General features: G+C 44.8%; 1 pseudogene; it reads left to right on the top strand.

Annotated features, from left to right (window-relative positions):
• The first annotated feature begins 3089 nt into the window (after window positions 1-3089).
• On the top strand, window positions 3090-3895 carry Gm46522 (annotated as a pseudogene).
• Window positions 3896-12021: the final 8126 nt, after the last annotated feature.

Below are 12021 nucleotides of genomic sequence, written 5' to 3'. Positions count from 1 at the left end.
GGGCATTTTCTTAATTGATGTTCCCTCTTTCCAAATGACTCTTGTTTGTGTCGAGTTGACACAAAGCTACCCAGCACAATCATGTACTTTGGCCATACTCACCAGCACGCTAATTACTGTCTCTTCTTCCCCTTCCCATTAATTCCCATCCTGTCCCTACAAAATCTTCCTTCTGCTTGCATGCCAGTCATCTGGACGCTAGGCTCTGTATACGAGAGAAAAAAATGAAATTATCTTCCTACGTCTGGTTGATTTTGCTTTAACAGTGCTATCTCCAGATCTACCCCTTTTCCTGAAAATGGTACAATTCATTCTTTATGGTATGCTACTCCACTGCATATGCATATCACATTGTATTTATCCAGTCATTTGTTGATAAACAGCTGGTATAATATGTTGGCTAGGTCAACTGATTGACAACCTTAAGAGTCCTAAGCTTTCTGAGCCTCAATGGTTTAAAAAATGGGATAAAAATAATAATATCACTCCATGGGTGTCTAACAGTTAAATTTGTACGAGGGGCAGAAATGTCATCCTGGAATGTTGCAGTTCTTCAATACACTTTCAGACTCATTATTCATCTAAGGAACATAGGCTAAGAATGTCTAGGAACTGCAAGAGAGTGAATACATTTAACATCACTAGAAACCTGGAATAGTGAGTGAGAAGTGGACACGCATGGCAAATGAGATTTGATTGTGATTTGTTCTGTGTTCGCAGGAGGCGTTATGTCTCCGTGTTAAGAGTCTGGTCTCTGGAGCAGCTCTTCTTGCTATAGTGGGAAGAACAGGCTGAGGTAGAAAACATTGCTGAGAACCAGTTCTGCCCTGCTAGGTGTTCATACACTGCTTCTCTCTGTCTCGCCAGCAGATCATGAGAAAGCAAAGAAACACTGAAAGCAAGGAGTGAGAACAACAGAGAATGGAATCTCCTCTCAAAAAGACATTCTTTCTCTCCTTCCTGCTGACTGGATAACTTTGTGTTGAAAATTGCAGAGTCACAATTAGCCCAAATCCCTACAGTTATCTGGTCTTACCTGCAAGATGGTTTCTTCCAGTTTTCCTAGTGAGATTTCTCTCCCTGGTGCTCACTTTCAAAAGGTCATTCTTGGGACCTTCCACCAACTGAAATTTTGTAGTGACATGTCATGGGAACCACACTATTTTCCAGCACCCATGAGCTCAAGTTTCTTGAATCACAATGACATCTGTCATCTGAGAGTGGCAGTGAAACAAGGTGATGACATAGATTGCAATGCCTCAGATGAAAACGCTGTCACATCACCCATGTCCACCCTCTACCGGCCCAAACTTGTGTCCACCTCAAGGGCTTTATTTAGAAATAAAGTCTTTGCATATGTAAATAATTAGGGCTCAGTGGTAGCTAGCTTTAATGGTCAACAGCCTAAAATCACCTGGGAAAGAGTCTGAATGAGGGATTGTCTACTTGGGATGGCCAATGGGCATAACTATGGAGATTGTCTCAAGTCAATGATATGGGATGACCTAGCCCAGTGTGGGTAGCACAGTTTCTTAGGCAAGAATGAACTCTATGGGAGGGGAGAAGTCAAGCTAAGTATAGGCAGCTAGTGCACGCATCTGCATTTATTTCTCTCTGTTCTTGACTGTGGATAGGATACAGATGGCTGTTTGAAGCTCCCGCCTTGACTTCCCCACAATGATTGAAAGCAACTTGAAATTGTAAGCTGAAATAAACTTCTATGGTACTTCTATGGTACTTAACATTGGGGCATTTTATAATAGCAACAGAAATGAAACTAGGACATACCTTGAGTATGAAATCATCCTGGATTTATCAGGATCCACCTAAGAAGAGATGACACATATATCTGAGCCTCACAAGAAGGGAGGCAATCTCCATTCACCTCCATCTACACCTTCTTTCGGGGGATACTTTTGTGAACACTTCTCCCTGATATGGGCTATGTAAGATCCCAGGATATGCAGGGCTGTGATCAGTCCTTCTAGTGCTGGTCAGGAAGGTCACTACACTCTTCTCTCTTCCCTGGAGGCCCTGAGATTTGAAGCAGGAAAGGTAGAAAGTGGATACTACATGTGATTCCTGGGTTAACCCATAGCATGTTCTGCAGGCTGGCCTGCACATTCCACGTGGTACCTGGGGTTTTGGTATAGATCTGGACTTGAGCATAGCCAGAGCCCCAGTGTGCACATGGAGAGAGTGAGAGCACAGGCATGGGAACGCCCATGCTGGGGGCTCAGAGTCAATGTATTAATATACATTGCATGCAGCATTTAATAAAGCACAACCTTCCCGCACAGCCCTGTGGCTTACATGTGGGAACACCCCTGGCTTTTGCCCCTCCAGGTGCCTTCCAGGGTTCTCTGCCTCCATGGGTTCAGGCAGTGACTGCAAGTGCAGCAAAATGAAGTCTATTGCAGAAGACAAGCTAGCTACCCACACTGGCAAAGCAATTTCCACCTTCCCTTTCTGTCAGCATAGCTTAGATTCCTTTTCTATGCCTACTTACCACAACTGTTACCACTGGAGAAGTCTCCTCCTAATGTCCAAGCCTTAAGTAAGCTTAACCGTTTAAGATGAGCATTATGAACTAGATGGACAACTGAACTAAGAAGATCCCACAGGTATCATGCACAAAGTCACCATGGGAGAAGAGGGAAGGCAGCCTCAGGTCTTCTAAGTGCTGACCCCTGGTTATGATATTAGAGGAACAGGGAACAGTGGTATGTCCTGGTCCTCGGTGGATACTGTCAGCAGCTGTGTAAAGACTAGGCAACACAACGCCATGGAGACATGCCCCTGGACAGGCCTGCAGCAGAGACGGTACCCTCTCAAGACCTACTTCCACAGTCTCAGTACACTGGGATGCCCTTGTATCCCAGCTGCCTCACAAGAAGGGACCCAAATGTTAAGTCTTTGTCCCCACTGGCTAGAGGCCAGCTATCCTGAATTTCCTCTCCTGAGAGGAACTGCACCCACCTCCAGTAATGGCCAAGAGTCCATCCATCTCAGGAGACTACCCATCACCCCACCAGATGTCTATCTGGGTTTCAAATTTGGTAATAATAAAGGTAGAGCTCCAGCAGCTGAGCAAGATGCCCAAAGGGAAAAAGGCCAAGGGGAAGAAGGTGGCCCCGGCCCCTGCTGTTGTCAAGAAGCAGGAGGCCAAGAAGGTGGTCAACCCTCTGTTCGAGAAGAGGCCCAAGAACTTCGGCATTGGACAGGACATCGGCCCAAAAGAGATTTAACGCGCTTCGTCAAATGGCCCCGCTACATCAGGCTGCAGCGGCAAAGAGCCATCCTCTACAAGCGGCTCAAAGTCCCTCCTGCCATTAACCAGTTCACCCAGGCCCTGGACAGGCAGACAGCTACTCAGCTGCTTAAGCTTGCCCACAAGTACAGGCCAGAGACAAAGCAAGAGAAGAAGCAAAGGCTACTGGCCCGTGCTGAGAAGAAAGCTGCTGGCAAAGGCGACGTCCCAACTAAGAGACCACCTGTCCTCTGAGCAGGAGTCAATACAGTCACCATCTTGGTGGAGAACAAGAAGGCTCAGCTGGTGGTGATTGACCATGACATAGACCCCATTGAGCTGGTGGTTTTCCTGCCTGCCCTGTGTTGAAAGATGGGGGTGCCCTACTGCATCATCAAGGGAAAGGCGAGGCTGGGGCACCTGGTCCACAGGAAGACATGCACCACTGTTGCCTTCACACAGGTTAACTCGGAAGACAAGGGTGCTCTGGCTAAGCTGGTGGAAGCTATTAGGACCAATTATAATGACAGATATGACGAGATCCGTCGCCACTGGGGAGGCAACGTCCTGGGTCCTAAGTCTGTGGCTCGCATTGCCAAGCTGGAAAAAGCAAAGGCTAAAGAACTCGCCACTAAATTGGGTTAAATGTATGCTGAATTTTCTGTACCTAAATATAATTACAAAATTTAATAATAATAATAATAATAATAATAATAATAATAAAGGTAGGATCTTACTTAAATTTGCTTTCCCTGTGGTTTCTCTCCAAACAGCCAATCAGCAGGGTCAATGTTATGCCTGAGATAAGAACACAAAAGAAATCCAGATGTCGCCAAATGCCTTCCTAATTTCTCATGAAGATGTCCCCAGTGTCAGAACCAACACCTCAATCTCAGAGTATGTATCTCCAGGGAACATGGACTAAGACCCTCAGGCTCATTCTTTTATACCATGAGGTTAAATGTCATGAGGCCAAGGCTATGTGTCTTGACACTAGGAAGGACTTGTGGCTATCCTAGTGTTTCTTCTGCAGGGCTGGCCAACAGTAAGCCTGTAAAACTTCCTGCCATGCAAATAGATGTACTCTCAATGATTTATTAAATTCTGTGTGCATATATATATATATATATATATATATATATATATATACTATCATATTGAATTGTTATAACAAAAATTATTAGTTCCATTTTTTGTATGAGACATTAAGATTAAGAAACTTGCCTTTTCAAGCCATCATTGGCCATCAAGAATAAGGACAGGGGAGTCCCCAGCCCCTTCCTTGCTGGTTTGGGCCACCACATCCAACACCTTCCTTCAGAAGTCTTCAGATCTCTTTGCACAGCTCCTTCACAATCTGTCAAAACTGTCCCCACATTTCAGGACGTGCCAGCCTGCATCACCTGCCTCTTAGGAGTCACAGGCCAGTTGCAGTCATGACCTCAATCCAAGAAAGACAAACTTTGCTTCTTGTATTTTGCTTTGAATCCCTACCACAGCACAGAGAGGACAACTTCACCTTCCTGGTTTCCTCCAGGGCTCCTCTTCCCTGGGGAACCATCTCACTGAGCCCACCCAATAAGATATGTAGGAATCAGCTCCAAGACCAGCAGGGAATCTCCAGTAAGGGACACCTAGGGTCCTGCCTTGGTGGTGACTTCTGCAGAGTATTCCTTCCTAAGCATGGCCACAGCAAGGACAAATTCTCCATGGTGCCCATGAGCCATGGAAGACTGCCAGCAGCGGTCACTGGGTAAGAGTGTGCTCAGAAAGGACTTCCCACGAGGACTTGATATCAGTATCCCATGTGTGCCCCAGGGATTAAAGAGTGAAATCTCACATTCAAAACCTGCTCTTCATGGTTGGGTTTCCTTCTAAGAATAGAAAACAATACATCCTCATTATCTGACCATTATTAATTTTTAAATTGAACAAAAAAGCAAGTAAAACAGAAAATGAAAAGCCTCCAAAATCTGCTCCCTCACCAAAAATAATAATAAAATTTTAAAACTCTGTTATAGTCTAAGCAATCACTTAAACCAAATTACTATTGTGTTCCAGAAGTAACATGGCTTATAACACATTAAAGATGCAAAGCGGCTATTGCTAAACATTCATGGGTGGACAGGGCCTTTGTTATTCATTTATTTTTTATAAATAATTTATAACTTCTTCCAGATTCTCCCCAACTCACTACATAAATGGATAGGTTTTGTTTTTTGATTTTGTTGTTGTTGTTTCTTTGTTTTTGTTCTTGTTTTGCTTTTTAACAATGATGTTGGGCTCCAGTATTTCCCACATAGATTTTGTTCTTCTACCTCCATGTTGAGCAAAGCCCTCCCTGTTCCCATACCCCCAAGCCTTAGATTGCCAAATAACACAGATTAAGTTGGCCCAGCTCCTAAGAGGCCAAAGTTCTGGGGTAAGCTATTATGGAGTGGTGTGAGCTCTGATTGATGGCAGGTGATGATGCTCACAGTTCCAACTAGCAAATGTAGCTGCCTGGGATAAGGGCAGTTCTCAGGATGTAGAAGCTGTGGGAAGTAGCTCCTTCCCCTGTGGAAGCTTGGGGAGATGGCTCTGTAGGTAAAGGACTTGCCACGAGTGTGAGGACCTCCTGAAGAGTGGCAAGACACATCTGTAATCCCAGTGTTTATACAGCAAGGGTGAAACCACGAGAGACCTTGTCTCAGAAAAGGTGTCACACAAGGACCAACGCAGTGGTTTCCCTCTGACCCCAACATGCACACACAGAGACACCACATATTACTCACACCACATATTACTCACACCACATATTACTCACACCACATATTACTCACACCACATATTACTCACACCACATATTACTCACACCACATATTACTCACACCACATATTACTCACACCACATATTACTCACACCACATATTACTCATACCACATATTACTCACACCACATATTACTCACACCACATATTACTCACACCACATATTACTCACACCACATATTACTCACACCACATATTACTCATACCACATATTACTCACACCACATATTACTCACACCACATATTACTCACACCACATATTACTCACACCACATATTACTCACACCACATATTACTCACACCACATATTACTCACACCACATATTACTCACACCACATATTACTCACACCACATATTACTCACACCACATATTACTCACACCACATATTACTCACACCACATATTACTCACACCACATATTACTCACACCACATATTACTCACACCACATATTACTCACACCACATATTACTCACACCCACATATTACTCACACCCAAAATGATACAGACTTGAGGTGTGTATGTGAGGTGTATGTGATGGTCCTGGGACAATAAGAATCTTTTAGGGTAGCTTGCAAGACAGCCTAAGGTCCATCACATGTCCAGCCAGCACAACGGTTCACCACATGCTGGGTATTCCTTTTTCTTTCATAGGTAATTCGTCTGAACATATTTTCCGCCTTCGCTCCCACTAAGCATATAAAAGAGGCTTTAGCTTCAGAATGTTAGCTGTCTGAGGATGCGGTAGGCATCATTCTTGGGTGGAAACTTCTCCATAGTGATAAATCTCGGGGGAGCGGAGGAAGATAAAAGCAAGATGATGCAGTCTATGGTCCTGGTTTAACGCACGACTTTTATGTCTTTGTTAACATTTTTATCTAGACTCCTGAAAATAGATATAAAAATATCTAATGCTGTACAAAATATATATATATATGTAACTGTAAAATAAAAAAAAAGATCCGAGCAAAATCGTAAGTAGAAATAATAAGGTACAAAAACACTTCTCAAGTTGAGTAAAATAGTGAAAGTTTTAGCTAAATATCAATCTTGGATACAATTACAGCCCAGTAGTTAGCAGATCACTCAGAATGGATATTTTAGTGGCCTACTTTTCAAATTACAGTGTGGAACTCACAGCAATAAAGGGCAGTTTGAAGGAGTGGAAAGTCATAAAATTGAGACTGTAACACGTCTAGCAAGAGCAGGGGAGGAAAAGAGGGTGTGGAGCATGAAATGGTGTTAGCTTCGTTACAGCCTTGCCACAGCCTCTGATCAGAACGTCCCAGGAGGGAAAGCTGGGTGGGTTACGTTTAGAAAAAAAAAAAAAAAAAGAAAAGAAATAGGGAGGGGATTCTAAAGTGAATTTTTCTCTGAGGGGAAAAAAAAAACCATAATGTTTGCTAACATTAAAACTAGCCCCAGTAGAACTAAGGGGTGTCATTCAGTTCCAGAATATGTGACGAGAATGAATGAGGGACCCAACTTTGAGCACGCACGCACGCACGCACATACACACGCATGTGCACAAAGCCTTGACAATGATGGCAAGGTGTTTAACCAATGAGAGAGCCTGTCTACCACATTCAAAGACCTGAGTTTGATCCCAGCACCAGACCACATAAAAGGCAAAAGGAAAAGCCAAGCTTGGTACGAGAGAATTACTAAGAGAAATTACCCAGACAAGAGCCACAGGTCCAGAGCTATCTATACCATCACTTAGAAGTTGGTAAATAGGGGGAAAAGCTCATTAAACTGATTATTTAAGTTCTGTAACCTCCCGACTACTTTCTAAGTAGTCCCCTCACTACAAGGAAAAACACAAAACAAAACAGAATACAAGACTGGGCTCAAAAATAACCCCAGCTGTACCCAGTTAGGTGCAACTATCAGTGTGTTCTGGAGAACTTAAGGTCTACAGGAGACACCACCTCGAATTTCTAAGGTTCTAAGGGAGCCTCCTCCTACTTTGGGGGAGATGACATCCTTATCTTCCAAGGCTGACTGCTATACAGACATCCTGAAATGACACTCCTAACAAGAGCCGCCCCATCCCTTCTGTTCACCAATAGAAACTATGGTTACAGAGACATGGATTTCTCTCCATCATTAATAGACGTCATTAATACAATGGATCAGTAGCACTCAAGTGATGGACAATGGCCTAGAATGTTATGCGTTGGGCATCAGGACAGGGTTTTGCTCTTTGTTTTAGTTGCTGTAGCAGCATCAGTGTTAGATGTAGAGTGTCCCCCAAGACATAGTGGTGGCATCCACTTTAGAGACCCACACAACAGCAGAGGTAGCCAGAGGCACAGGAGCAACCACTGCTCAGAGAACACAACTGACACCTTGGGCCACCCACACCATCCAAATCCTGGTACTATCAATGTTTATGGTCCACATTCTACGACCTGGTGTAAGAATGAGTTTTGGTATGATACAGTCTATGAAATCAGAACCTTAAAGAAAAGGAGCCAAACCCTCCTGCCAACTTACCACAACCTAGAATCGGCTGAGAGCAGAATCCCCGTTAAGGGAATTGCCTGCATGAGGTTGGCTTGTGTGTGTCTACAGGGGAGAGTCTTCACGTTAATAGAGGCCGGGAGACACACCTTGAATTGGGTGGCGGCGTTGACTGCAAGGATGCGCGTATTTTTTTCTCTTTGCTCTTGTCGTGGATGTCATGTGAGCAGCTGTTTGGGTTCCTGCCCTGACTTCCCCTCAGTGGCGGAACCTGAGTATAAGCCACAGAAACCCTTTCTTCCCTACGTTGCTTTCTGTCAGAATGTTTTATCAAAACCACAGAAAGGAGACTGTGAGGAGCACCACCACCACCCCAGAGTAATTGATGATGTTTTGTTACATTTTATACCCAAAACAGAATCTTTCCATCCCATAGCGGTCTTCCCAGGGACACTTCATTCTACACAGATGAAACCTGCTGACAGGGAAAGGAAAGAGAAGAAGCCAGGAAGGTTACTGGTGTAACCAAGAATGCACTGAAAATGACAGGCATGTCATGCTTGCTTTACCTGCACAGATCGAAGAGTCCCGAGTATCACAAGAACCTGAGGGCCTGAGCCAAGGATGTGTACTTAAGACACCAACAGTTGTTGTGTAGACAGCTATCAGGGCAAAGCACTAAGCCACGGAGGGTTGCTCATCTCCAGGATATTAAGTGTTGGTGGTTCACAGAGAAGGGATGAGAATGGTCCACAGCTCCTGCAGAGTGCCACCTCCCCTAGGAACCTCATACCCTTGAGTTGCCTTGACCCACTGAAAGGGTTGAAGCAGTGCAAATACAGAACTTGGCTGCACTGGCTTCTGCAGCTGACTCAGCTCAGAATGGGGGTCACAATGGTCCTGGGGCTCCCACTATATGCAGCAGTCTCCTCCACGTGCTCACCAGCTCAGCAGCTTCGCCTAGCTCCAGCAGCTCAGATCCTACGGACATGAGCTGGCTTCGGCACTGTCTCTGTGGAAAGGATGGCTGCTTTAATGTCTGCCTGGGCAGTAGTGGCCTTTCTAACAACACCAGGAGCACCATGGTGGGAGGCCTCTGTCCAGGAATTCTGTGATGCCCAGAAAGGGCCTCCAGAGCACTCTGCTCTACAGTGTGCTGACACTGAAGACTGCTGACGCTTCTAGAAACCAGCAGAATGTCCATAGGGAGCTGAGCTGCTCGTCTGTCACCTGTCCTGGGACTTCGGAGCTCAAGACCCGCTGCAGATGTGTGTGCCTTTTGGGAGTACCAGGTCTGCCAAAGTTTTTGTAGACAATCAATGCTAGCGAATGTTTGGTTCTGTGTGTTACAGCAGTTCTGTTTTAGCTCAAGCTGCCATGCTGCCTTCAACGGTGTTTTAGCAGTGAAACAGCTTAACATGAAGCTCGGGTATTGTAAAGGAAACAGCAAGCCGGACTGAGCCGAGACTCTCCGTTTCCCCTTTAAAACAGACCACTCCTTCCGCTGCTGGATGGAAACTTGACATGATGAATTTTCTGGTTACCGTCAATTATAAAAAATTAAATACCTAACTCCCAAAATGATTTCATGTTTTAAACATCTAGTGAGCATCAAACTGTGAACTCAAGTGGAATCTTACTACTGCCCTAACCAGACTATTGCAAGCAGAAATCCTGACCTTTCTGGAAGAGGTGCCTCATCTTCTTCCCTCCATCGTTTGTGCTGTTTCTCCTCCTTGCTAAACGCGGTTTCCAATCCTTCCTCGTCAACAGGAAGTAGAGGCCAGGGGAGGAGGAAACCCTTACTGACTGGAGCTGGAGGTAGATAGCCCCAGTCCTCTTGGTTAAGCCACCGGGGTTCACAAGAGCCTGAACTCACTGTGCTTTCAGAAGTCCTCAGCAACTTCCTGTCGCGGCCACAGAAATCTCTTCTCTGTAGTTCACAGGGAATAAGAAAGGCTCTTCCAGCTGGTCATACTCCTTGCTTTGTCTCAAGGAATGCACTGGGGTGTTCATCTTCTCTCTTCTTGGGGACAGTTTTCCCTCTACTTGACCTCTTGGTCAAAATCTAAAACACCCCACATGGCTCTCTCTCCTAGCTGTATGGTCCACATCTGGTTCGCAAAACACATTTGAAATATCCTTTATCCCCAGAAACTCAGAGTGGACAATCTGTGATTTGCAGTATTTCAACTAGATGATTTTTCAATTTTATGATGCTGCAAAAATTATATGCACATACTAGAAACAGATGGTGAACTGAGTCCAATGGTGCTGCCTGTGGCTCTGCCAAGGAGCTGAAGCTGAAGGCTTACAAGTTCAAGTCCTGCTTGAGCTACAGGGCAGGGTTAAACCTGAGCAATTTAGTGCAGCCCTGTTTCAAAGTAAAAAATCGCAAGAAGGACTCAGTGGTAGAGTGTCTTGCCCAGCCTACAAGAAATCCTAGGTATGACCCTCAGTACAGAACAAAAAATAAGTAAAGAAAATGTAAAAGTAACAAAGCAAGGTGAAGACAAAGTACGGCAATACATATCTACAATCCCAGCACTTTGGAGTCTGAGGCAGGAGAATTACGGGTTTCAGGTCTGCTCTGGGATGGTGAGAAGTAGTGCACAAACAGCAGAAACTTCGCCTCAGACTTTGGATCTTTTCCTGGGCTAGCAATATGCAGTGTGACAGTCTCTTGTGAGGGGATCATTAGCTCCCAGCCAGCTGCACACCATCACGAGAGGAAGCGACAACATTCTAGGGCCCACCCTGCAGTGCAGCCAAAATAATTAGAAGGCTGGGAAGAGCAAACACATTGATGTAACAATATTTAGAACTCACTGGGAGTGTGTTGAGATGAAACCCCATTGTGGGTTGAGAGATGTTTCCCGATCTTATAAATACATATGAGCCTCTGAAGCTGTGGTAAGGGGAAGGTGTGCATACACAGAACTGTATGATGGTGTGATGTATTAGTCAGGGTTCTCTAGAGGAACAGAACTTGTAGAATGAACGGAGAGAGAGAGAGAGAGCTTATTAGAATGGCTATAGGCTGTGACTATAAGCTAGTCAACAATGGCTGCCTACCAACAGAAGATCCAAAACTCAAACAGTTGTTCAGTCCATGAGGCTGGATGTCTCAGGTAGTCTTTAGTATATATAGGAATCCCAAAGAATTAAGCTCCAATACCAGTGAAAGAATGGACTTGCTATCAAGAGCAAGTGGGCAAAGAGAAACGAGCAAGCTTCCATCTCATGTGGGCTGCCAGCCAGAAGGTGTGGTCCAAATTAAAGGTGGATCTTCAAAAGATCTTGATTAAAAGTGCACCTTCCCACCTTCAAGATCCAGATTAGAAGTGGTTCTTTTTACTTCAAATGATTCGATTAAGGAAAAAAAAGAGAGAGAGAGAGAGCCGGGCGTGGTGGCGCACGCCTTTAATCCCAGCACTCGGGAGGCAGAGGCAGAAAGATTTCTGAGTTCGAGGCCAGCCTGGACTACAAAGTGA

The sequence above is a fragment of the Mus musculus genome, chromosome 15 (assembly GCF_000001635.26).
Source record: "Mus musculus strain C57BL/6J chromosome 15, GRCm38.p6 C57BL/6J".
NCBI lineage: Eukaryota > Metazoa > Chordata > Mammalia > Rodentia > Muridae > Mus > Mus musculus.
Note: the sequence above shows the minus strand (reverse complement) of the source record. Positions and strands in the feature narration are given on the sequence as shown.